This window comes from Oncorhynchus gorbuscha, unplaced genomic scaffold, assembly GCF_021184085.1.
Source record: "Oncorhynchus gorbuscha isolate QuinsamMale2020 ecotype Even-year unplaced genomic scaffold, OgorEven_v1.0 Un_scaffold_1167, whole genome shotgun sequence".
Taxonomy (NCBI): Eukaryota; Metazoa; Chordata; class Actinopteri; order Salmoniformes; family Salmonidae; genus Oncorhynchus; species Oncorhynchus gorbuscha.
This window is the reverse complement of record NW_025746029.1, coordinates 57,501-84,230: the sequence shown is the minus strand read 5'-3', so window position 1 is coordinate 84,230 and position 26,730 is coordinate 57,501. Positions and strand designations below refer to the sequence as shown.

Here is a 26,730-nt window from a genome sequence, read left to right as displayed (position 1 = left end):
ATGTATGATGGATCTGGCCAGGAGGACTCATACCTTACCTCATAGGAGGAAACTACACTGGTCAGTATGTATGATGGATCTGGCCAGGAGGACTCATACCTTACCTCATAGGAGGAAACTAGACTGGTCAGTATGTATGATGGTATGATGGATCTGGCCAGGAGGACTCATACCGTACCTCATAGGAGGAAACTAGACTGGTCAGTATGTATGATGGATCTGGCCAGGAGGACTCATACCTTACCTCATAGGAGGAAACTACACTGGTCAGTATGTATGATGGATCTGGCCAGGAGGACTCATACCTTACCTCATAGGAGGAAACTAGACTGGTCAGTATGTATGATGGATCTGGCCAGGAGGACTCATATCTTACCTCATAGGAGGAAACTAGACTGGTCAGTGTGAATGATGGTATGATGGATCTGGCCAGGAGGACTCATACCTTACCTCATAGGAGGAAACTAGACTGGTGAGTATGTATGATGGATCTGGCCAGGAGGACTCATACCTTACCTCATAGGAGGAAACTAGACTGGCCAGTATGTATGATGGATCTGGCCAGGAGGACTCATACCTTACCTCATAGGAGGAAACTACACTGGTCAGTATGTATGATGGTATGATGGATCTGGCCAGGAGGACTCATACCTTACCTCATAGGAGGAAACTAGACTGGTCAGTATGTATGATGGATCTGGCCAGGAGGACTCATACCTTACCTCATAGGAGGAAACTACACTGGTCAGTATGTATGATGGATCTGGCCAGGAGGACTCATACCTTACCTCATAGGAGGAAACTAGACTGGTCAGTATGTATGATGGATCTGGCCAGGAGGACTCATATCTTACCTCATAGGAGGAAACTAGACTGGTCAGTGTGAATGATGGTATGATGGATCTGGCCAGGATGACTCATACCTTACCTCATAGGAGGAAACTAGACTGGTGAGTATGTATGATGGATCTGGCCAGGAGGACTCATACCTTACCTCATAGCAGGAAACTAGACTGGCCAGTATGTATGATGGATCTGGCCAGGAGGACTCATACCTTACCTCATAGGAGGAAACTACACTGGTCAGTATGTATGATGGTATGATGGATCTGGCCAGGAGGACTCATACCTTACCTCATAGGAGGAAACTAGACTGGTCAGTATGTATGATGGATCTGGCCAGGAGGACTCATACCTTACCTCATAGGAGGAAACTACACTGGTCAGTATGTATGATGGATCTGGCCAGGAGGACTCATACCTTACCTCATATGAGGAAACTAGACTGGTCAGTATGTATGATGGATTTGGCCAGGAGGACTCATATCTTACCTCATAGGAGGAAACTAGACTGGTCAGTGTGAATGATGGTATGATGGATCTGGCCAGGAGGACTCATACCTTACCTCATAGGAGGAAACTAGACTGGTGAGTATGTATGATGGATCTGGCCAGGAGGACTCATACCTTACCTCATAGGAGGAAACTAGACTGGCCAGTATGTATGATGGATCTGGCCAGGAGGACTCATACCTTACCTCATAGGAGGAAACTAGACTGGTGATTATGTATGATGGATCTGGCCGGAGGACTCATACCTTACCTCATAGGAGGAAACTAGACTGGTGAGTATGTATGATGGATCTGGCCAGGAGGACTCATACCTTACCTCATAGGAGGAAACTACACTGGTCAGTATGTATGATGGATCTGGCCAGGAGGACTCATACCTTACCTCATAGGAGGAAACTAGACTGGTCAGTATGTATGATGGATCTGGCCAGGAGGACTCATACCTTACCTCATAGGAGGAAACTACACTGGTCAGTATGTATGATGGATCTGGCCAGGAGGACTCATACCTTACCTCATAGGAGGAAACTACACTGGTCTGTATGAATGATGGATCTGGCCAGGAGGACTCATACCTTACCTCATAGGAGGAAACTAGACTGGTGATTATGTATGATGGATCTGGCCGGAGGACTCATACCTTACCTCATAGGAGGAAACTACACTGATCTGTATATATGATGGATCTGGCCAGGAGGACTCATACCTTACCTCATAGGAGGAAACTACACTGGTCAGTATGTATCATGGATCTGGCCAGGAGGACTCATACCTTACCTCATAGGAGGAAACTAGACTGGTCAGTACGTATGATGGATCTGGCCAGGAGGACTCATACCTTACCTCATAGGAGGAAACTACACTGGTCTGTACGAATGATGGATCTGGCCAGGAGGACTCATACCTTACCTCATAGGAGGAAACTACACTGGTCAGTATGTATGATGGATCTGGCCAGGAGGACTCATACCTTACCTCATAGGAGGAAACTACACTGGTCTGTACGAATGATGGATCTGGCCAGGAGGACTCATACCTTACCTCATAGGAGGAAACTAGACTGGTGAGTATGTATGATGGATCTGGCCAGGAGGACTCATACCTTACCTCATAGGAGGAAACTAGACTGGTCAGTATGTATGATGGATCTGGCCAGGAGGACTCATACCTTACCTCATAGGAGGAAACTAGACTGGTCAGTATGTATGATGGATCTGGCCAGGAGGACTCATACCTTACCTCATAGGAGGAAACTACACTGGTCTGTACGAATGATGGATCTGGCCAGGAGGACTCATACCTTACCTCATAGGAGGAAACTACACTGGTCAGTATGTATGATGGATCTGGCCAGGAGGACTCATACCTTACCTCATAGGAGGAAACTACACTGGTCTGTACGAATGATGGATCTGGCCAGGAGGACTCATACCTTACCTCATAGGAGGAAACTAGACTGGTGAGTATGTATGATGGATCTGGCCAGGAGGACTCATACCTTACCTCATAGGAGGAAACTAGACTGGTCAGTATGTATGATGGATCTGGCCAGGAGGACTCATACCTTACCTCATAGGAGGAAACTACACTGGTCAGTATGTATGATGGATCTGGCCAGGAGGACTCATACCTTACCTCATAGGAGGAAACTAGACTGGTGAGTATGTATGATGGATCTGGCCAGGAGGACTCATACCTTACCTCATAGGAGGAAACTAGACTGGTCAGTATGTATGATGGATCTGGCCAGGAGGACTCATACCTTACCTCATAGGAGGAAACTAGACTGGTGAGTATGTATGATGGATCTGGCCAGGAGAACTCATACCTTACCTCATAGGAGGAAACTACACTGGTCAGTATGTATGATGGATTTGGCCAGGAGGACTCATACCTTACCTCATAGGAGGAAACTAGACTGGTGAGTATGTATGATGGTATGATGGATCTGGCCAGGAGGACTCATACCTTACCTCATAGGAAGAAACTACACTGGTCAGTATGTATGATGGATCTGGCCAGGAGGACTCATACCTTACCTCATAGGAGGAAACTACACTGGTCAGTATGTATGATGGATCTGGCCAGGAGGACTCATACCTTACCTCATAGGAGGAAACTACACTGATCTGTATGAATGATGGATCTGGCCAGGAGGACTCATACCTTACCTCATAGGAGGAAACTAGACTGGTCAGTATGTATGATGGATCTGGCCAGGAGGACTCATACCTTACCTCATAGGAGGAAACTAGACTGGTCAGTATGTATGATGGATCTGGCCAGGAGGACTCATACCTTACCTCATAGGAGGAAACTAGACTGGTGATTATGTATGATGGATCTGGCCAGGAGGACTCATACCTTACCTCATAGGAGGAAACTAGACTGGCCAGTATGTATGATGGATCTGGCCAGGAGGACTCATACCTTACCTCATAGGAGGAAACTAGACTGGCCAGTATGTATGATGGATCTGGCCACTTTATAACGTGTGTGTGTGTGTGTGTGTGTGTGTGTGTGTGTGTGTGTGTGTGTGTGTGTGTGTGTGTGTGTGTGTGTGTGTGTGTGTGTGTGTGTGTGTGTGTGTGTGTGTGTGTGTTGTGTTCCAGGCAGTCAAAGAGCGATGTTCAAGCAGGCGATGCGTCACTGGGAGAAACTGACCTGCGTGACCTTCATAGAGAAGACTGAAGAAGAGAGTTACATCGTCTTCACTTACAGACCCTGTGGGTGAGGAGGGGGGAGGGAGGGGAGAGGGAGGGGAGAGAGGGAGGGAGAAACTGACCTGCGTGACCTTCATAGAGAAGACTGAAGAAGAGAGTTACATCGTCTTCACTTACAGACCCTGTGGGTAAGGAGGGGGAGAGAGGGAGGGAGGGGAGAGGAGGGAGGGGAGAGGGAGGGAGGGAGGGAGGAAGGGGGGAGAGAGGGAGGGAGGGAGGGAGGGAGAGGAGAGGGAGGGAGGGGAGAGGGGGGAGAGAGGGAGGGAGGGAGGGAGGGAGAGGAGAGGGAGGGAGGGGAGAGGGAGGGAGAGGGGAGAGGGAGGGGAGGGAGGGGACAAACTGATCTGCGTGACCTTCATAGAGAAGACTGAAGAAGAAAGTTACATCGTCTTCACTTACAGACCCTGTGGGTGAGGAGGGGGGAGAGAGGGAGGGAGGGAGGGAGGGGAGAAACTGACCTGCGTGACCTTCATAGAGAAGACTGAAGAAGAGAGTTACATCGTCTTCACTTACAGACCCTGTGGGTGAGGAGGGGGGAGAGAGGGAGGGAGGGAGGGAGGGAGGGAGGGAGAGGCGTGACCTTCATAGAGAAGACTGAAGAAGAGAGTTACATCGTCTTCACTTACAGACCCTGTGGGTGAGGAGGGGGAGAGAGGGAGGGAGAGGGAGGGAGGGGAGAGGGAGGGAGGGAGGGATGGGAGAGGGAGGGAGGGAGGGAGGGAGGGAGAGGGAGGGAGGGAGGGAGGGGGAGAGGGAGGGAGGGGTGAGGGAGGGAGGGAGGGGGAGAGATGGAAGGGGGGGGAGGGAGGGAGGGAGGGAAAAGGGAGGGAGGGGAGAGGCAGGGAGGGGGAGAGGGAGGGAGGGAGAGGGAGGGAGGGAGGGAGGGGGAGGGGGGAGAGGAGGGAGGGGGTGAGAGGGAGGGGGAGAGGAAGGGAGGGAGGGAGGGGGAGGGAGAGAGGGAGGGAGGGGGAGAGGGAGAGAGGGGAGGGAGGGAGAGGGAGAGAGGGGAGGGTTGTGAAGGAGGGGGTAGAGAGGAAGATATAGCAGGATGGTGTTAGGTATTGGCCCATTGTCCCACTCACTTTCTCATTGTGTGTGTGTGTGTGTGTGTGTGTGTGTGTGTGTGTGTGTGTGTGTGTGTGTGTGTGTGTGTGTGTGTGTGTGTGTGTGTGTGTGTGTGTGTGTGTGTGTGTGAGAGCGTGAGTGTGAGTGTGAGTGTGTGTGTGTGTGTGTGTGTGTGTGTGTGTGTGTGTGTGTGTGTGTGTGTGTGTGTGTGTGTGTGTGTGTGTGTGTGTGTGTGTGTGTGTGTGTGTGTGTGTGTGTGTGTGTGTGTGTGTGTGTGTGTGTGTGTGCGTGCGTGCGTGTGTGCGTGTGTGTGAACAGAAGTTTCCCTGATGACCATGTCACAGCAAGAGACGACACGGTCACTCAACAATGGGCCCCTTCCTTTCCTTCCTGCCCCCCCCCCCACTGGGAGGCTTTAGTCTCCCACCGTTCCATCTAGCTAAGGGGGCTTGGTGCTCATGTACAGATGCAGGATCGTAATTTGATTCAGTTTGGAGAAGAATCCTGCAGCAACAGGAAATTAAAGGACATTTTTTTTGTTGGGGTGAATCAAGTATGACATTTTAAAGTGTAAATTACAAACTTTAGTAGACTTTATAAAACTTTTATTACACTAGACGTTTGCATTTCCTGCTCGGGCAAGGATATTCTCAGACACAAAATAGTGATCGAATTAAGATCCTACATCTGTACTGTGTACTAATCGTACTTCATATTATTAAAGAGTGATCAAATTAACTGACCCTGTAAATCAACACCTATCATACTACTATGACTGACCCTGTAAAACAACACCTATCACACTACTATGACTGACCCTGTAAAACAACACCTATCATACTACTATGACTGACCCTCTACAACAACACCTATCATACTACTATGACTGACCCTGTAAAACAACACCTATCATACTACTATGACTGACCCTGTAAAACAACACCTATCATACTACTATGACTGACCCTGTAAAACAACACCTATCATCCTACTATGACTGACCCTGTACAACAACACCTATCATAATACTATTACTGACCCTGTAAAACAACACCTATCATACTACTATGACTGACCCTGTAAAACAACACCTATCATACTACTATGACTGACCCTGTAAAACAACACCTATCATACTACTGGGACTGTAAAACAACACCTATCATACTACTATGACTGACCCTGTAAATCAACACCTATCATAATACTATGACTGACCCTGTAAAACAACACCTATCATACTACTATGACTGACCCTGTAAAACAACACCTATCATCCTACTATGACTGACCCTGTACAACAACACCTATCATAATACTATGACTGACCCTGTAAAACAACACCTATCATACTACTATGTCTGACCCTGTACAACAACACCTATCATACTACTATGACCCTGTAAAACAACACCTATCATACTACTATGACTGACCCTGTAAAACAACACCTATCATACTACTATGACTGACCCTGTAAAACAACACCTATCACACTACTATGACTGACCCTGTAAAACAACACCTATCATAATACTATTACTGACCCTGTAAAACAACACCTATCATACTACTATGACCCTGTAAAACAACACCTATCATACTACTATGACTGACCCTGTACAACAACACCTATCATACTACTATGACCCTGTAAAACAACACCTATCATACTACTATGACTGACCCTGTAAAACAACACCTATCATACTACTATGACCCTGTAAAACAACACCTATCATACTACTATGACTGACCCTGTACAACAACACCTATCATACTACTATGACCCTGTAAAACAACACCTATCATACTACTATGACTGACCCCGTAAATCAACACCTATCATACTACTGACCCTGTAAAACAACACCTATCATACTACTGCCCCTGTAAAACAACACCTATCATACTACTATGATTGACCCTGTAAAACAACACCTATCATACTACTATGACTGACCCTGTAAAACAACACCTATCATACTACTATGACCCTGTAAAACAACACCTATCATACTACTATGACTGACCCTGTAAAACAACACCTATCATATTACTATGACTGACCCTGTAAAACATCACCTATCATACTACTATGACCCTGTAAAACAACACCTATCATACTACTATGACTGACCCTGTACAACAACACCTATCATACTACTATGACCCTGTAAAACAACACCTATCATACTACTATGACCCTGTAAAACAACACCTATCATACTACTATGACTGACCCTGTACAACAACACCTATCATACTACTATGACTGACCCTGTAAATCAACACCTATCATCCTACTATGACTGACCCTGTAAAACAACACCTATCATACTACTATGACCCTGTAAAACAACACCTATCATACTACTATGACTGACCCTGTAAATCAACACCTATCATAATACTATGACTGACCCTGTAGAACAACACCTATCATACTACTATGACTGACCCTGTAAATCAACACCTATCATCCTACTATGACTGACCCTGTAAAACAACACCTATCATACTACTATGACTGACCCTGTAAATCAACACCTATCATAATACTATGACTGACCCTGTAAAACAACACCTATCATACTACTATGTCTGACCCTGTAAAACAACACCTATCATACTACTATGACTGACCCTGTACAACAACACCTATCATACTACTATGACCCTGTAAAACAACACCTATCATACTACTATGACTGACCCTGTAAAACAACACCTATCATACTACTATGACCCTGTAAAACAACACCTGTCATACTACTGACCCTGTAAAACAACACCTATCATACTACTATGACTGACCCTGTAAAACAACACCTATCATACTACTATGACTGACCCTGTAAAACAACACCTATCATACTACTATGACTGACCCTGTAAATCAACACCTATCATACTACTATGACTGACCCTGTAAAACAACACCTATCATACTACTATGACTGACCCTGTACAACAACACCTATCATACTACTATGACTGACCCTGTACAACAACACCTATCATACTACTATGACTGACCCTCTACAACAACACCTATCATACTACTATGACTGACCCTGTAAAACTATGACTGACCCTGTAACAGAGTGAGTAGTGTAGTAAACAGAGTGAGTATGGTAGTGTAGTAAACAGAGTGAGTAGTGTAGTAAACAGAGTGAGTATGGTAGTGTAGTAAACAGAGTGAGTAGTGTAGTGTATTAAACAGAGTGAGTATGGTAGTGTAGTAAACAGAGTGAGTATGGTAGTGTATTAAACAGAGTGAGTATGGTAGTGTAGTAAACAGAGTGAGTATGGTAGTGTATTAAACAGAGTGAGTATGGTAGTGTAGTAAACAGAGTGAGTACTGTAGTGTAGTAAACAGAGTGAGTACTGTAGTGTAGTAAACAGAGTGAGTAGTGTAGTAAACAGAGTGAGTATGGTAGTGTAGTAAACAGAGTGAGTATGGTAGTGTAGTAAACAGAGTGAGTACGGTAGTGTAGTAAACAGAGTGAGTAGTGTAGTAAACAGAGTGAGTATGGTAGTGTAGTAAACAGAGTGAGTACTGTAGTGTAGTAAACAGAGTGAGTACTGTAGTGTAGTAAACAGAGTGAGTATAGTAGTGTAGTAAACAGAGTGAGTACTGTAGTGTAGTAAACAGAGTGAGTATGGTAGTGTAGTAAACAGAGTGAGTAGTGTAGTAAACAGAGTGAGTATGGTAGTGTAGTAAACAGAGTGAGTATGGTAGTGTAGTAAACAGAGTGAGTATGGTAGTGTAGTAAACAGAGTGAGTATGGTAGTGTAGTAAACAGAGTGAGTACGGTAGTGTAGTAAACAGAGTGAGTACTGTAGTGTAGTAAACAGAGTGAGTACTGTAGTGTAGTAAACAGAGTGAGTAGTGTAGTAAACAGAGTGAGTACTGTAGTGTAGTAAACAGAGTGAGTATGGTAGTGTAGTAAACAGAGTGAGTACTGTAGTGTAGTAAACAGAGTGAGTATGGTAGTGTAGTAAACAGAGTGAGTACGGTAGTGTAGTAAACAGAGTGAGTACTGTAGTGTAGTAAACAGAGTGAGTATGGTAGTGTAGTAAACAGAGTGAGTACGGTAGTGTAGTAAACAGAGTGAGTACTGTAGTGTAGTAAACAGAGTGAGTACTGTAGTGTAGTAAACAGAGTGAGTAGTGTAGTAAACAGAGTGAGTACTGTAGTGTAGTAAACAGAGTGAGTATGGTAGTGTAGTAAACAGAGTGAGTATGGTAGTGTAGTAAACAGAGTGAGTATGGTAGTGTAGTAAACAGAGTGAGTATGGTAGTGTAGTAAACAGAGTGAGTACGGTAGTGTAGTAAACAGAGTGAGTACTGTAGTGTAGTAAACAGAGTGAGTACTGTAGTGTAGTAAACAGAGTGAGTAGTGTAGTAAACAGAGTGAGTACTGTAGTGTAGTAAACAGAGTGAGTAGTGTAGTAAACAGAGTGAGTAGTGTAGTAAACAGAGTGAGTAGTGTAGTGTAGTAAACAGAGTGAGTACTGTAGTGTAGTAAACAGAGTGAGTAGTGTAGTAAACAGAGTGAGTAGTGTAGTAAACAGAGTGAGTAGTGTAGTGTAGTAAACAGAGTGAGTACTGTAGTGTAGTAAACAGAGTGAGTAGTGTAGTGTAGTAAACAGAGTGAGTAGTGTAGTGTAGTAAACAGAGTGAGTAGTGTAGTGTAGTAAACAGAGTGAGTAGTGTAGTGTAGTAAACAGAGTGAGTAGTGTAGTGTAGTAAACAGAGTGAGTACTGTAGTGTAGTAAACAGAGTGAGTACTGTAGTGTAGTAAACAGAGTGAGTACTGTAGTGTAGTAAACAGAGTGAGTAGTGTAGTAAACAGAGTGAGTACTGTAGTGTAGTAAACAGAGTGAGTACTGTAGTGTAGTAAACAGAGTGAATATAGTAGTGTAGTAAACAGAGTGAGTACGGTAGTAAACAGAGTGAGTATGGTAGTGTAGTAAACAGAGTGAGTACTGTAGTGTAGTAAACAGAGTGAGTAGTGTAGTGTAGTAAACAGAGTGAGTAGTGTAGTGTAGTAAACAGAGTGAGTAGTGTAGTGTAGTAAACAGAGTGAGTAGTGTAGTGTAGTAAACAGAGTGAGTAGTGTAGTGTAGTAAACAGAGTGAGTACTGTAGTGTAGTAAACAGAGTGAGTAGTGTAGTGTAGTAAACAGAGTGAGTATGGTAGTGTAGTAAACAGAGTGGGTAGTGTAGTAAACAGAGTGAGTAGTGTAGTAAACAGAGTGAGTAGTGTAGTAAACAGAGTGAGTAGTGTAGTAAACAGAGTGAGTAGTGTAGTAAACAGAGTGAGTAGTGTAGTAAACAGAGTGAGTAGTGTAGTAAACAGAGTGAGTATGGTAGTGTAGTAAACAGAGTGAGTACTGTAGTGTAGTAAACAGAGTGAGTACTGTAGTGTAGTAAACAGAGTGAGTACTGTAGTGTAGTAAACAGAGTGAGTATGGTAGTGTAGTAAACAGAGTGAGTATGGTAGTGTAGTAAACAGAGTGGGTAGTGTAGTAAACAGAGTGAGTAGTGTAGTAAACAGAGTGAGTAGTGTAGTAAACAGAGTGAGTAGTGTAGTGTAGTAAACAGAGTGAGTACTGTAGTGTAGTAAACAGAGTGAGTACTGTAGTGTAGTAAACAGAGTGAGTAGTGTAGTGTAGTAAACAGAGTGAGTAGTGTAGTGTAGTAAACAGAGTGAGTAGTGTAGTGTAGTAAACAGAGTGAGTAGTGTAGTAAACAGAGTGAGTAGTGTAGTGTAGTAAACAGAGTGAGTACTGTAGTGTAGTAAACAGAGTGAGTAGTGTAGTGTAGTAAACAGAGTGAGTAGTGTAGTGTAGTAAACAGAGTGAGTAGTGTAGTGTAGTAAACAGAGTGAGTAGTGTAGTAAACAGAGTGAGTAGTGTAGTGTAGTAAACAGAGTGAGTAGTGTAGTGTAGTAAACAGAGTGAGTACTGTAGTGTAGTAAACAGAGTGAGTACTGTAGTGTAGTAAACAGAGTGAGTACTGTAGTGTAGTAAACAGAGTGAGTACTGTAGTGTAGTAAACAGAGTGAGTACTGTAGTGTAGTAAACAGAGTGAGTACTGTAGTGTAGTAAACAGAGTGAGTAGTGTAGTAAACAGAGTGAGTACTGTAGTGTAGTAAACAGAGTGAGTACTGTAGTGTAGTAAACAGAGTGAATATAGTAGTGTAGTAAACAGAGTGAGTACGGTAGTAAACAGAGTGAGTATGGTAGTGTAGTAAACAGAGTGAGTACTGTAGTGTAGTAAACAGAGTGAGTAGTGTAGTGTAGTAAACAGAGTGAGTAGTGTAGTGTAGTAAACAGAGTGAGTAGTGTAGTGTAGTAAACAGAGTGAGTAGTGTAGTGTAGTAAACAGAGTGAGTAGTGTAGTGTAGTAAACAGAGTGAGTACTGTAGTGTAGTAAACAGAGTGAGTAGTGTAGTGTAGTAAACAGAGTGAGTATGGTAGTGTAGTAAACAGAGTGAGTATGGTAGTGTAGTAAACAGAGTGAGTATGGTAGTGTAGTAAACAGAGTGAGTAGTGTAGTAAACAGAGTGAGTACTGTAGTGTAGTAAACAGAGTGAGTAGTGTAGTGTAGTAAACAGAGTGAGTACTGTAGTGTAGTAAACAGAGTGAGTACTGTAGTGTAGTAAACAGAGTGAGTAGTGTAGTAAACAGAGTGAGTATGGTAGTGTAGTAAACAGAGTGAGTACTGTAGTGTAGTAAACAGAGTGAGTAGTGTAGTAAACAGAGTGAGTACTGTAGTGTAGTAAACAGAGTGAGTAGTGTAGTAAACAGAGTGAGTAGTGTAGTAAACAGAGTGAGTATGGTAGTGTAGTAAACAGAGTGAGTACTGTAGTGTAGTAAACAGAGTGAGTAGTGTAGTAAACAGAGTGAGTACTGTAGTGTAGTAAACAGAGTGAGTAGTGTAGTAAACAGAGTGAGTAGTGTAGTAAACAGAGTGAGTATGGTAGTGTATTAAACAGAGTGAGTATAGTAGTGTAGTAAACAGAGTGAGTAGTGTAGTAAACAGAGTGAGTATTGTAGTGTAGTAAACAGAGTGAGTACTGTAGTGTAGTAAACAGAGTGAGTATGGTAGTGTAGTAAACAGAGTGAGTAAGGTAGTGTAGTAAACAGAGTCAGTACTGTAGTGTAGTAAACAGAGTGAGTACTGTAGTGTAGTAAACAGAGTGAGTATTGTAGTGTAGTAAACAGAGTGAGTAGTGTAGTAAACAGAGTGAGTATTGTAGTGTAGTAAACAGAGTGAGTATGGTAGTGTAGTAAACAGAGTGAGTAAGGTAGTGTAGTAAACAGAGTCAGTACTGTAGTGTAGTAAACAGAGTGAGTACTGTAGTGTAGTAAACAGAGTGAGTAGTGTAGTAAACAGAGTGAGTATGGTAGTGTAGTAAACAGAGTGAGTAAGGTAGTGTAGTAAACAGAGTGAGTAGTGTAGTAAACAGAGTGAGTACGGTAGTGTAGTAAACAGAGTGAGTATGGTAGTGTAGTAAACAGAGTGAGTAAGGTAGTGTAGTAAACAGAGTCAGTACTGTAGTGTAGTAAACAGAGTGAGTACTGTAGTGTAGTAAACAGAGTGAGTATTGTAGTGTAGTAAACAGAGTGAGTAGTGTAGTAAACAGAGTGAGTAGTGTAGTGTAGTAAACAGAGTGAGTATTGTAGTGTAGTAAACAGAGTGAGTATGGTAGTGTATTAAACAGAGTGAGTATGGTAGTGTAGTAAACAGAGTGAGTATGGTAGTGTATTAAACAGAGTGAGTATGGTAGTGTAGTAAACAGAGTGAGTAAGGTAGTGTAGTAAACAGAGTGAGTAAGGTAGTGTAGTAAACAGAGTGAGTAAGGTAGTGTAGTAAACAGAGTGAGTATGGTAGTGTAGTAAACAGAGTGAGTAGTGTAGTAAACAGAGTGAGTAGTGTAGTAAACAGAGTGAGTATGGTAGTGTAGTAAACAGAGTGAGTAGTGTAGTAAACAGAGTGAGTAGTGTAGTAAACAGAGTGAGTACTGTAGTGTAGTAAACAGAGTGAGTACTGTAGTGTAGTAAACAGAGTGAGTATGGTAGTGTAGTAAACAGAGTGAGTACTGTAGTGTAGTAAACAGAGTGAGTATGGTAGTGTAGTAAACAGAGTGAGTACTGTAGTGTAGTAAACAGAGTGAGTAGTGTAGTAAACAGAGTGAGTAGTGTAGTAAACAGAGTGAGTATGGTAGTGTAGTAAACAGAGCGAGTACTGTACTGTAGTAAACAGAGTGAGTATGGTAGTGTAGTAAACAGAGTGAGTAGTGTAGTAAACAGAGTGAGTATGGTAGTGTAGTAAACAGAGTGAGTACTGTACTGTAGTAAACAGAGTGAGTAGTGTAGTAAACAGAGTGAGTACTGTAGTGTAGTAAACAGAGTGAGTATGGTAGTGTAGTAAACAGAGTGAGTACTGTAGTGTAGTAAACAGAGTGAGTAGTGTAGTGTAGTAAACAGAGTGAGTATGGTAGTGTAGTAAACAGAGTGAGTAGTGTAGTAAACAGAGTGAGTATGGTAGTGTAGTAAACAGAGTGAGTATGGTAGTGTAGTAAACAGAGTGAGTACGGTAGTGTAGTAAACAGAGTGAGTAGTGTAGTGTAGTAAACAGAGTGAGTATGGTAGTGTAGTAAACAGAGTGAGTACGGTAGTGTAGTAAACAGAGTGAGTATGGTAGTGTAGTAAACAGAGTGAGTACTGTAGTGTAGTAAACAGAGTGAGTACGGTAGTGTAGTAAACAGAGTGAGTAGTGTAGTAAACAGAGTGAGTACGGTAGTGTAGTAAACAGAGTGAGTATGGTAGTGTAGTAAACAGAGTGAGTATGGTAGTGTAGTAAACAGAGTGAGTACTGTAGTGTAGTAAACAGAGTGAGTACGGTAGTGTAGTAAACAGAGTGAGTAGTGTAGTGTAGTAAACAGAGTGAGTATGGTAGTGTAGTAAACAGAGTGAGTACGGTAGTGTAGTAAACAGAGTGAGTATGGTAGTGTAGTAAACAGAGTGAGTACTGTAGTGTAGTAAACAGAGTGAGTATGGTAGTGTAGTAAACAGAGTGAGTAGTGTAGTAAACAGAGTGAGTATGGTAGTGTAGTAAACAGAGTGAGTATGGTAGTGTAGTAAACAGAGTGAGTATGGTAGTGTAGTAAACAGAGTGAGTACGGTAGTGTAGTAAACAGAGTGAGTATGGTAGTGTAGTAAACAGAGTGAGTACTGTAGTGTAGTAAACAGAGTGAGTACGGTAGTGTAGTAAACAGAGTGAGTAGTGTAGTAAACAGAGTGAGTATAGTAGTGTAGTAAACAGAGTGAGTACTGTAGTGTAGTAAACAGAGTGAGTAGTGTAGTAAACAGAGTGAGTACTGTAGTGTAGTAAACAGAGTGAGTAGTGTAGTAAACAGAGTGAGTAGTGTAGTGTAGTAAACAGAGTGAGTACTGTAGTGTAGTAAACAGAGTGAGTAGTGTAGTGTAGTAAACAGAGTGAGTAGTGTAGTGTAGTAAACAGAGTGAGTACGGTAGTGTTGTAAACAGAGTGAGTATGGTAGTGTAGTAAACAGAGTGAGTATGGTAGTGTAGTAAACAGAGTGAGTATGGTAGTGTAGTAAACAGAGTGAGTACGGTAGTGTAGTAAACAGAGTGAGTATGGTAGTGTAGTAAACAGAGTGAGTACTGTAGTGTAGTAAACAGAGTGAGTACGGTAGTGTAGTAAACAGAGTGAGTAGTGTAGTAAACAGAGTGAGTATAGTAGTGTAGTAAACAGAGTGAGTACTGTAGTGTAGTAAACAGAGTGAGTACTGTAGTGTAGTAAACAGAGTGAGTAGTGTAGTGTAGTAAACAGAGTGAGTAGTGTAGTAAACAGAGTGAGTACTGTAGTGTAGTAAACAGAGTGAGTAGTGTAGTGTAGTAAACAGAGTGAGTATGGTAGTGTAGTAAACAGAGTGAGTATGGTAGTGTAGTAAACAGAGTGAGTAGTGTAGTAAACAGAGTGAGTACTGTAGTGTAGTAAACAGAGTGAGTACTGTAGTGTAGTAAACAGAGTGAGTACTGTAGTGTAGTAAACAGAGTGAGTATGGTAGTGTAGTAAACAGAGTGAGTATGGTAGTGTAGTAAACAGAGTGGGTAGTGTAGTAAACAGAGTGAGTAGTGTAGTAAACAGAGTGAGTAGTGTAGTAAACAGAGTGAGTAGTGTAGTGTAGTAAACAGAGTGAGTACTGTAGTGTAGTAAACAGAGTGAGTACTGTAGTGTAGTAAACAGAGTGAGTAGTGTAGTGTAGTAAACAGAGTGAGTAGTGTAGTGTAGTAAACAGAGTGAGTAGTGTAGTGTAGTAAACAGAGTGAGTAGTGTAGTAAACAGAGTGAGTAGTGTAGTGTAGTAAACAGAGTGAGTACTGTAGTGTAGTAAACAGAGTGAGTAGTGTAGTGTAGTAAACAGAGTGAGTAAACAGTGAGTAGTGTAGTAAACAGAGTGAGTAGTGTAGTGTAGTAAACAGAGTGAGTAGTGTAGTAAACAGAGTGAGTAGTGTAGTGTAGTAAACAGAGTGAGTAGTGTAGTGTAGTAAACAGAGTGAGTACTGTAGTGTAGTAAACAGAGTGAGTACTGTAGTGTAGTAAACAGAGTGAGTACTGTAGTGTAGTAAACAGAGTGAGTACTGTAGTGTAGTAAACAGAGTGAGTACTGTAGTGTAGTAAACAGAGTGAGTACTGTAGTGTAGTAAACAGAGTGAGTAGTGTAGTAAACAGAGTGAGTACTGTAGTGTAGTAAACAGAGTGAGTACTGTAGTGTAGTAAACAGAGTGAATATAGTAGTGTAGTAAACAGAGTGAGTACGGTAGTAAACAGAGTGAGTATGGTAGTGTAGTAAACAGAGTGAGTACTGTAGTGTAGTAAACAGAGTGAGTAGTGTAGTGTAGTAAACAGAGTGAGTAGTGTAGTGTAGTAAACAGAGTGAGTACTGTAGTGTAGTAAACAGAGTGAGTAGTGTAGTAAACAGAGTGAGTATGGTAGTGTAGTAAACAGAGTGAGTACTGTAGTGTAGTAAACAGAGTGAGTAGTGTAGTAAACAGAGTGAGTACTGTAGTGTAGTAAACAGAGTGAGTAGTGTAGTAAACAGAGTGAGTAGTGTAGTAAACAGAGTGAGTATGGTAGTGTAGTAAACAGAGTGAGTACTGTAGTGTAGTAAACAGAGTGAGTAGTGTAGTAAACAGAGTGAGTACTGTAGTGTAGTAAACAGAGTGAGTAGTGTAGTAAACAGAGTGAGTATGTAGTAAACAGAGTGAGTATGGTAGTGTATTAAACAGAGTGAGTATAGTAGTGTAGTAAACAGAGTGAGTAGTGTAGTAAACAGAGTGAGTATTGTAGTGTAGTAAACAGAGTGAGTACTGTAGTGTAGTAAACAGAGTGAGTATGGTAGTGTAGTAAACAGAGTGAGTAAGGTAGTGTAGTAAACAGAGTCAGTACTGTAGTGTAGTAAACAGAGTGAGTACTGTAGTGTAGTAAACAGAGTGAGTATTGTAGTGTAGTAAACAGAGTGAGTAGTGTAGTAAACAGAGTGAGTATTGTAGTGTAGTAAACAGAGTGAGTATGGTAGTGTAGTAAACAGAGTGAGTAAGGTAGTGTAGTAAACAGAGTCAGTACTGTAGTGTAGTAAACAGAGTGAGTACTGTAGTGTAGTAAACAGAGTGAGTAGTGTAGTAAACAGAGTGAGTATGGTAGTGTAGTAAACAGAGTGAGTAAGGTAGTGTAGTAAACAGAGTGAGTAGTGTAGTAAACAGAGTGAGTACGGTAGTGTAGTAAACAGAGTGAGTATGGTAGTGTAGTAAACAGAGTGAGTAAGGTAGTGTAGTAAACAGAGTCAGTACTGTAGTGTAGTAAACAGAGTGAGTACTGTAGTGTAGTAAACAGAGTGAGTATTGTAGTGTAGTAAACAGAGTGAGTAGTGTAGTAAACAGAGTGAGTAGTGTAGTGTAGTAAACAGAGTGAGTATTGTAAGTAAACAGAGTGAGTATGGTAGTGTATTAAACAGAGTGAGTATGGTAGTGTAGTAAACAGAGTGAGTATGGTAGTGTATTAAACAGAGTGAGTATGGTAGTGTAGTAAACAGAGTGAGTAAGGTAGTGTAGTAAACAGAGTGAGTAAGGTAGTGTAGTAAACAGAGTGAGTAAGGTAGTGTAGTAAACAGAGTGAGTAGTGTAGTAAACAGAGTGAGTAGTGTAAAACAGAGTGAGTATGGTAGTGTAGTAAACAGAGTGAGTAGTGTAGTAAACAGAGTGAGTAGTGTAGTAAACAGAGTGAGTACTGTAGTGTAGTAAACAGAGTGAGTACTGTAGTGTAGTAAACAGAGTGAGTATGGTAGTGTAGTAAACAGAGTGAGTACTGTAGTGTAGTAAACAGAGTGAGTATGGTAGTGTAGTAAACAGAGTGAGTACTGTAGTGTAGTAAACAGAGTGAGTAGTGTAGTAAACAGAGTGAGTAGTGTAGTAAACAGAGTGAGTATGGTAGTGTAGTAAACAGAGTGAGTACTGTAGTGTAGTAAACAGAGTGAGTATGGTAGTGTAGTAAACAGAGTGAGTAGTGTAGTAAACAGAGTGAGTATGGTAGTGTAGTAAACAGAGTGAGTACTGTACTGTAGTAAACAGAGTGAGTAGTGTAGTAAACAGAGTGAGTACTGTAGTGTAGTAAACAGAGTGAGTATGGTAGTGTAGTAAACAGAGTGAGTACTGTAGTGTAGTAAACAGAGTGAGTAGTGTAGTGTAGTAAACAGAGTGAGTATGGTAGTGTAGTAAACAGAGTGAGTAGTGTAGTAAACAGAGTGAGTATGGTAGTGTAGTAAACAGAGTGAGTATGGTAGTGTAGTAAACAGAGTGAGTACGGTAGTGTAGTAAACAGAGTGAGTAGTGTAGTGTAGTAAACAGAGTGAGTATGGTAGTGTAGTAAACAGAGTGAGTACGGTAGTGTAGTAAACAGAGTGAGTATGGTAGTGTAGTAAACAGAGTGAGTACTGTAGTGTAGTAAACAGAGTGAGTACGGTAGTGTAGTAAACAGAGTGAGTACGGTAGTGTAGTAAACAGAGTGAGTATGGTAGTGTAGTAAACAGAGTGAGTATGGTAGTGTAGTAAACAGAGTGAGTACTGTAGTGTAGTAAACAGAGTGAGTACGGTAGTGTAGTAAACAGAGTGAGTAGTGTAGTGTAGTAAACAGAGTGAGTATGGTAGTGTAGTAAACAGAGTGAGTACGGTAGTGTAGTAAACAGAGTGAGTATGGTAGTGTAGTAAACAGAGTGAGTACTGTAGTGTAGTAAACAGAGTGAGTATGGTAGTGTAGTAAACAGAGTGAGTAGTGTAGTAAACAGAGTGAGTATGGTAGTGTAGTAAACAGAGTGAGTATGGTAGTGTAGTAAACAGAGTGAGTATGGTAGTGTAGTAAACAGAGTGAGTACGGTAGTGTAGTAAACAGAGTGAGTATGGTAGTGTAGTAAACAGAGTGAGTACTGTAGTGTAGTAAACAGAGTGAGTACGGTAGTGTAGTAAACAGAGTGAGTAGTGTAGTAAAACAGAGTGAGTACTGTAGTGTAGTAAACAGAGTGAGTACTGTAGTGTAGTAAACAGAGTGAGTAGTGTAGTAAACAGAGTGAGTACTGTAGTGTAGTAAACAGAGTGAGTAGTGTAGTAAACAGAGTGAGTATGGTAGTGTAGTAAACAGAGTGAGTATGGTAGTGTAGTAAACAGAGTGAGTACTGTAGTGTAGTAAACAGAGTGAGTATGGTAGTGTAGTAAACAGAGTGAGTAGTGTAGTAAACAGAGTGAGTATGGTAGTGTAGTAAACAGAGTGAGTATGGTAGTGTAGTAAACAGAGTGAGTATGGTAGTGTAGTAAACAGAGTGAGTACTGGTAGTGTAGTAAACAGAGTGAGTATGGTAGTGTAGTAAACAGAGTGAGTACTGTAGTGTAGTAAACAGAGTGAGTACGGTAGTGTAGTAAACAGAGTGAGTAGTGTAGTAAACAGAGTGAGTATAGTAGTGTAGTAAACAGAGTGAGTACTGTAGTGTAGTAAACAGAGTGAGTAGTGTAGTAAACAGAGTGAGTACTGTAGTGTAGTAAACAGAGTGAGAGTAGTGTAGTAAACAGAGTGAGTAGTGTAGTGTAGTAAACAGAGTGAGTACTGTAGTGTAGTAAACAGAGTGAGTAGTGTAGTGTAGTAAACAGAGTGAGTAGTGTAGTGTAAAAACAGAGTGAGTACGGTAGTGTTGTAAACAGAGTGAGTATGGTAGTGTAGTAAACAGAGTGAGTATGGTAGTGTAGTAAACAGAGTGAGTATGGTAGTGTAGTAAACAGAGTGAGTAAACATGGTAGTGTAGTAAACAGAGTGAGTATGGTAGTGTAGTAAACAGAGTGAGTACTGTAGTGTAGTAAACAGAGTGAGTAAACAGGTAGTGTAGTAAACAGAGTGAGTAGTGTAGTAAACAGAGTGAGTATAGTAGTGTAGTAAACAGAGTGAGTACTGTAGTGTAGTAAACAGAGTGAGTACTGTAGTGTAGTAAACAGAGTGAGTAGTGTAGTGTAGTAAACAGAGTGAGTAGTGTAGTAAACAGAGTGAGTACTGTAGTGTAGTAAACAGAGTGAGTAGTGTAGTGTAGTAAACAGAGTGAGTAGTGTAGTGTAGTAAACAGAGTGAGTAGTGTAGTAAACAGAGTGAGTATGGTAGTGTAGTAAACAGAGTGAGTAGTGTAGTAAACAGAGTGAGTACTGTAGTGTAGTAAACAGAGTGAGTAGTGTAGTAAACAGAGTGAGTAGTGTAGTAAACAGAGTGAGTAGTGTAGTGTAGTAAACAGAGTGAGTACTGTAGTGTAGTAAACAGAGTGAGTAGTGTAGTGTAGTAAACAGAGTGAGTATGGTAGTGTAGTAAACAGAGTGAGTACTGTAGTGTAGTAAACAGAGTGAGTAGTGTAGTAAACAGAGTGAGTAGTGTAGTAAACAGAGTGAGTATGGTAGTAAACAGAGTGAGTATGGTAGTAAACAGAGTGAGTATGGTAGTGTAGTAAACAGAGTGAGTAGTGTAGTAAACAGAGTGAGTATGGTAGTGTAGTAAACAGAGTGAGTAGTGTAGTAAACAGAGTGAGTATGGTAGTGTAGTAAACAGAGTGAGTAGTGTAGTAAACAGAGTGAGTAGTGTAGTGTAGTAAACAGAGTGAGTACTGTAGTGTAGTAAACAGAGTGAGTAGTGTAGTGTAGTAAACAGAGTGAGTAGTGTAGTAAACAGAGTGAGTACTGTAGTGTAGTAAACAGAGTGAGTAGTGTAGTGTAGTAAACAGAGTGAGTACGGTAGTGTTGTAAACAGAGTGAGTATGGTAGTGTAGTAAACAGAGTGAGTATGGTAGTGTAGTAAACAGAGTGAGTACTGTAGTGTAGTAAACAGAGTGAGTATGGTAGTGTAGTAAACAGAGTGAGTACTGTAGTGTAGTAAACAGAGTGAGTAGTGTAGTAAACAGAGTGAGTATGGTAGTGTAGTAAACAGAGTGAGTAGTGTAGTGTAGTAAACAGAGTGAGTAGTGTAGTGTAGTAAACAGAGTGAGTACTGTAGTGTAGTAAACAGAGTGAGTACGGTAGTGTTGTAAACAGAGTGAGTATGGTAGTGTAGTAAACAGAGTGAGTATGGTAGTGTAGTAAACAGAGTGAGTAGTGTAGTAAACAGAGTGAGTAGTGTAGTAAACAGAGTGAGTAGTGTAGTAAACAGAGTGAGTACTGTAGTGTAGTAAACAGAGTGAGTAGTGTAGTAAACAGAGTGAGTAGTGTAGTGTAGTAAACAGAGTGAGTATGGTAGTGTAGTAAACAGAGTGAGTAGTGTAGTAAACAGAGTGAGTATGGTAGTGTAGTAAACAGAGTGAGTAGTGTAGTGTAGTAAACAGAGTGAGTATAGTAGTGTAGTAAACAGAGTGAGTATGGTAGTGTAGTAAACAGAGTGAGTAGTGTAGTAAACAGAGTGAGTACTGTAGTGTAGTAAACAGAGTGAGTAGTGTAGTAAACAGAGTGAGTAGTGTATTAAACAGAGTGAGTATGGTAGTGTAGTAAACAGAGTGAGTAGTGTAGTAAACAGAGTGAGTACGGTAGTAAACAGAGTGAGTATGGTAGTGTAGTAAACAGAGTGAGTATGGTAGTGTAGTAAACAGAGTGAGTACTGTAGTGTAGTAAACAGAGTGAGTACTGTAGTGTAGTAAACAGAGTGAGTAGTGTAGTAAACAGAGTGAGTACGGTAGTGTAGTAAACAGAGTGAGTACTGTAGTGTAGTAAACAGAGTGAGTACTGTAGTGTAGTAAACAGAGTGAGTAGTGTAGTAAACAGAGTGAGTACTGTAGTGTAGTAAACAGAGTGAGTAGTGTAGTAAACAGAGTGAGTACTGTAGTGTAGTAAACAGAGTGAGTAGTGTAGTAAACAGAGTGAGTACTGTAGTGTAGTAAACAGAGTGAGTAGTGTAGTAAACAGAGTGAGTACTGTAGTGTAGTAAACAGAGTGAGTACTGTAGTGTAGTAAACAGAGTGAGTAGTGTAGTAAACAGAGTGAGTACTGTAGTAAACAGAGTGAGTAGTGTAGTGTAGTAAACAGAGTGAGTACTGTAGTGTAGTAAACAGAGTGAGTATGGTAGTGTAGTAAACAGAGTGAGTATGGTAGTGTAGTAAACAGAGTGAGTAGTGTAGTAAACAGAGTGAGTACGGTAGTGTAGTAAACAGAGTGAGTACTGTAGTGTAGTAAACAGAGTGAGTAGTGTAGTAAACAGAGTGAGTACTGTAGTAAACAGAGTGAGTAGTGTAGTGTAGTAAACAGAGTGAGTACTGTAGTGTAGTAAACAGAGTGAGTATGGTAGTGTAGTAAACAGAGTGAGTATGGTAGTGTAGTAAACAGAGTGAGTACTGTAGTGTAGTAAACAGAGTGAGTACTGTAGTGTAGTAAACAGAGTGAGTACTGTACTGTAGTAAACAGAGTGAGTATGGTAGTGTATTAAACAGAGTGAGTACTGTAGTGTAGTAAACAGAGTGAGTAGTGTAGTAAACAGAGTGAGTAGTGTAGTGTAGTAAACAGAGTGAGTATGGTAGTGTAGTAAACAGAGTGAGTATGGTAGTGTAGTAAACAGAGTGAGTATGGTAGTGTAGTAAACAGAGTGAGTATGGTAGTGTAGTAAACAGAGTGAGTACTGTAGTGTAGTAAACAGAGTGAGTAGTGTAGTAAACAGAGTGAGTAGTGTAGTGTAGTAAACAGAGTGAGTATGGTAGTGTAGTAAACAGAGTGAGTATGGTAGTGTAGTAAACAGAGTGAGTATGGTAGTGTAGTAAACAGAGTGAGTACTGTAGTGTAGTAAACAGAGTGAGTACTGTAGTGTAGTAAACAGAGTGAGTAGTGTAGTAAACAGAGTGAGTAGTGTAGTAAACAGAGTGAGTAGTGTAGTAAACAGAGTGAGTAGTGTAGTAAACAGAGTGAGTAGTGTAGTAAACAGAGTGAGTACTGTAGTGTAGTAAACAGAGTGAGTATGGTAGTGTAGTAAACAGAGTGAGTACTGTAGTGTAGTAAACAGAGTGAGTATGGTAGTGTAGTAAACAGAGTGAGTAGTGTAGTAAACAGAGTGAGTATGGTAGTGTAGTAAACAGAGTGAGTACTGTAGTGTAGTAAACAGAGTGAGTATAGTAGTGTAGTAAACAGAGTGAGTACGGTAGTGTAGTAAACAGAGTGAGTATGGTAGTGTAGTAAACAGAGTGAGTAGTGTAGTAAACAGAGTGAGTATGGTAGTGTAGTAAACAGAGTGAGTATGGTAGTGTAGTAAACAGAGTGAGTACTGTAGTGTAGTAAACAGAGTGAGTACTGTAGTAAACAGAGTGAGTACTGTAGTGTAGTAAACAGAGTGAGTAGTGTAGTGTAGTAAACAGAGTGAGTAGTGTAGTGTAGTAAACAGAGTGAGTAGTGTAGTGTAGTAAACAGAGTGAGTAGTGTAGTGTAGTAAACAGAGTGAGTATGGTAGTGTAGTAAACAGAGTGAGTATGGTAGTGTAGTAAACAGAGTGAGTACTGTAGTGTAGTAAACAGAGTGAGTACTGTAGTGTAGTAAACAGAGTGAGTAGTGTAGTAAACAGAGTGAGTAGTGTAGTAAACAGAGTGAGTATGGTAGTGTAGTAAACAGAGTGAGTATGGTAGTGTAGTAAACAGAGTGAGTACTGTAGTGTAGTAAACAGAGTGAGTAGTGTAGTAAACAGAGTGAGTATGGTAGTGTAGTAAACAGAGTGAGTATGGTAGTGTAGTAAACAGAGTGAGTACTGTAGTGTAGTAAACAGAGTGAGTAGTGTAGTAAACAGAGTGAGTAGTGTAGTAAACAGAGTGAGTAGTGTAGTGTAGTAAACAGAGTGAGTACTGTAGTGTAGTAAACAGAGTGAGTAGTGTAGTGTAGTAAACAGAGTGAGTATGGTAGTGTAGTAAACAGAGTGAGTACTGTAGTGTAGTAAACAGAGTGAGTAGTGTAGTAAACAGAGTGAGTAGTGTAGTAAACAGAGTGAGTATGGTAGTGTAGTAAACAGAGTGAGTATGGTAGTGTAGTAAACAGAGTGAGTACTGTAGTGTAGTAAACAGAGTGAGTAGTGTAGTAAACAGAGTGAGTACTGTAGTAAACAGAGTAGTAAAAACAGAGTGAGTACTGTAGTGTAGTAAACAGAGTGAGTAGTGTAGTAAACAGAGTGAGTATAGTAGTAAACAGAGTGAGTACTGTAGTAAACAGAGTGAGTAGTGTAGTAAACAGAGTGAGTAGTGTAGTAAACAGAGTGAGTATGGTAGTGTAGTAAACAGAGTGAGTACTGTAGTGTAGTAAACAGAGTGAGTACTGTAGTAAACAGAGTGAGTAAGGTAGTGTAGTAAACAGAGTGAGTAGTGTAGTAAACAGAGTGAGTATGGTAGTGTAGTAAACAGAGTGAGTACTGTAGTGTAGTAAACAGAGTGAGTAGTGTAGTAAACAGAGTGAGTAGTGTAGTAAACAGAGTGAGTATGGTAGTGTAGTAAACAGAGTGAGTAGTGTAGTAAACAGAGTGAGTATGGTAGTGTAGTAAACAGAGTGAGTACGGTAGTGTAGTAAACAGAGTGAGTAGTGTAGTAAACAGAGTGAGTATGGTAGTGTAGTAAACAGAGTGAGTAAGGTAGTGTAGTAAACAGAGTGAGTACGGTAGTGTAGTAAACAGAGTGAGTACTGTAGTAAACAGAGTGAGTACTGTAGTGTAGTAAACAGAGTGAGTAAGGTAGTGTAGTAAACAGAGTGAGTACTGTAGTAAACAGAGTGAGTACTGTAGTGTAGTAAACAGAGTGAGTAAGGTAGTGTAGTAAACAGAGTGAGTAGTGTAGTGTAGTAAACAGAGTGAGTATGGTAGTGTAGTAAACAGAGTGAGTATGGTAGTGTAGTAAACAGAGTGAGTATGGTAGTGTAGTAAACAGAGTGAGTACTGTAGTGTAGTAAACAGAGTGAGTACTGTAGTGTAGTAAACAGAGTGAGTAGTGTAGTAAACAGAGTGAGTAGTGTAGTAAACAGAGTGAGTAGTGTAGTAAACAGAGTGAGTAGTGTAGTAAACAGAGTGAGTAGTGTAGTAAACAGAGTGAGTACTGTAGTGTAGTAAACAGAGTGAGTATGGTAGTGTAGTAAACAGAGTGAGTACTGTAGTGTAGTAAACAGAGTGAGTATGGTAGTGTAGTAAACAGAGTGAGTAGTAAAACAGAGTGAGTATGGTAGTAAACAGAGTGAGTATGGTAGTGTAGTAAACAGAGTGAGTACTGTAGTGTAGTAAACAGAGTGAGTATAGTAGTGTAGTAAACAGAGTGAGTAGTGTAGTGTAGTAAACAGAGTGAGTATGGTAGTGTAGTAAACAGAGTGAGTAGTGTAGTAAACAGAGTGAGTATGGTAGTAAACAGAGTGAGTATGGTAGTGTAGTAAACAGAGTGAGTACTGTAGTGTAGTAAACAGAGTGAGTACTGTAGTAAACAGAGTGAGTACTGTAGTGTAGTAAACAGAGTGAGTAGTGTAGTGTAGTAAACAGAGTGAGTAGTGTAGTGTAGTAAACAGAGTGAGTAGTGTAGTGTAAAACAGAGTGAGTAGTGTAGTGTAGTAAACAGAGTGAGTATGGTAGTGTAGTAAACAGAGTGAGTATGGTAGTGTAGTAAACAGAGTGAGTACTGTAGTGTAGTAAACAGAGTGAGTACTGTAGTGTAGTAAACAGAGTGAGTAGTGTAGTAAACAGAGTGAGTAGTGTAGTAAACAGAGTGAGTATGGTAGTGTAGTAAACAGAGTGAGTATGGTAGTGTAGTAAACAGAGTGAGTACTGTAGTGTAGTAAACAGAGTGAGTAGTGTAGTAAACAGAGTGAGTATGGTAGTGTAGTAAACAGAGTGAGTATGGTAGTGTAGTAAACAGAGTGAGTACTGTAGTGTAGTAAACAGAGTGAGTAGTGTAGTAAACAGAGTGAGTAGTGTAGTAAACAGAGTGAGTAGTGTAGTGTAGTAAACAGAGTGAGTACTGTAGTGTAGTAAACAGAGTGAGTATAGTAGTGTAGTAAACAGAGTGAGTATGGTAGTGTAGTAAACAGAGTGAGTACTGTAGTGTAGTAAACAGAGTGAGTAGTGTAGTAAACAGAGTGAGTAGTGTAGTAAACAGAGTGAGTATGGTAGTGTAGTAAACAGAGTGAGTATGGTAGTGTAGTAAACAGAGTGAGTACTGTAGTGTAGTAAACAGAGTGAGTAGTGTAGTAAACAGAGTGAGTACTGTAGTGTAGTAAACAGAGTGAGTACTGTAGTAAACAGAGTGAGTACTGTAGTGTAGTAAACAGAGTGAGTAGTGTAGTAAACAGAGTGAGTATAGTAGTGTAGTAAACAGAGTGAGTACTGTAGTAAACAGAGTGAGTAGTGTAGTAAACAGAGTGAGTAGTGTAGTAAACAGAGTGAGTATGGTAGTGTAGTAAACAGAGTGAGTACTGTAGTGTAGTAAACAGAGTGAGTACTGTAGTAAACAGAGTGAGTAAGGTAGTGTAGTAAACAGAGTGAGTAGTGTAGTAAACAGAGTGAGTATGGTAGTGTAGTAAACAGAGTGAGTACTGTAGTGTAGTAAACAGAGTGAGTAGTGTAGTAAACAGAGTGAGTAGTGTAGTAAACAGAGTGAGTATGGTAGTGTAGTAAACAGAGTGAGTAGTGTAGTAAACAGAGTGAGTATGGTAGTGTAGTAAACAGAGTGAGTAGTGTAGTAAACAGAGTGAGTAGTGTAGTAAACAGAGTGAGTATGGTAGTGTAGTAAACAGAGTGAGTAAGGTAGTGTAGTAAACAGAGTGAGTACGGTAGTGTAGTAAACAGAGTGAGTACTGTAGTAAACAGAGTGAGTACTGTAGTGTAGTAAACAGAGTGAGTAAGGTAGTGTAGTAAACAGAGTGAGTACTGTAGTAAACAGAGTGAGTACTGTAGTGTAGTAAACAGAGTGAGTAAGGTAGTGTAGTAAACAGAGTGAGTACTGTAGTAAACAGAGTGAGTACTGTAGTGTAGTAAACAGAGTGAGTATGGTAG

General features: G+C 40.9%; 1 pseudogene; it reads left to right on the top strand.

Annotated features, from left to right (window-relative positions):
• LOC124021693 overlaps positions 1-26,730 on the top strand; it is a 164,732-nt pseudogene that overhangs the window by 83,545 nt on the left and 54,457 nt on the right.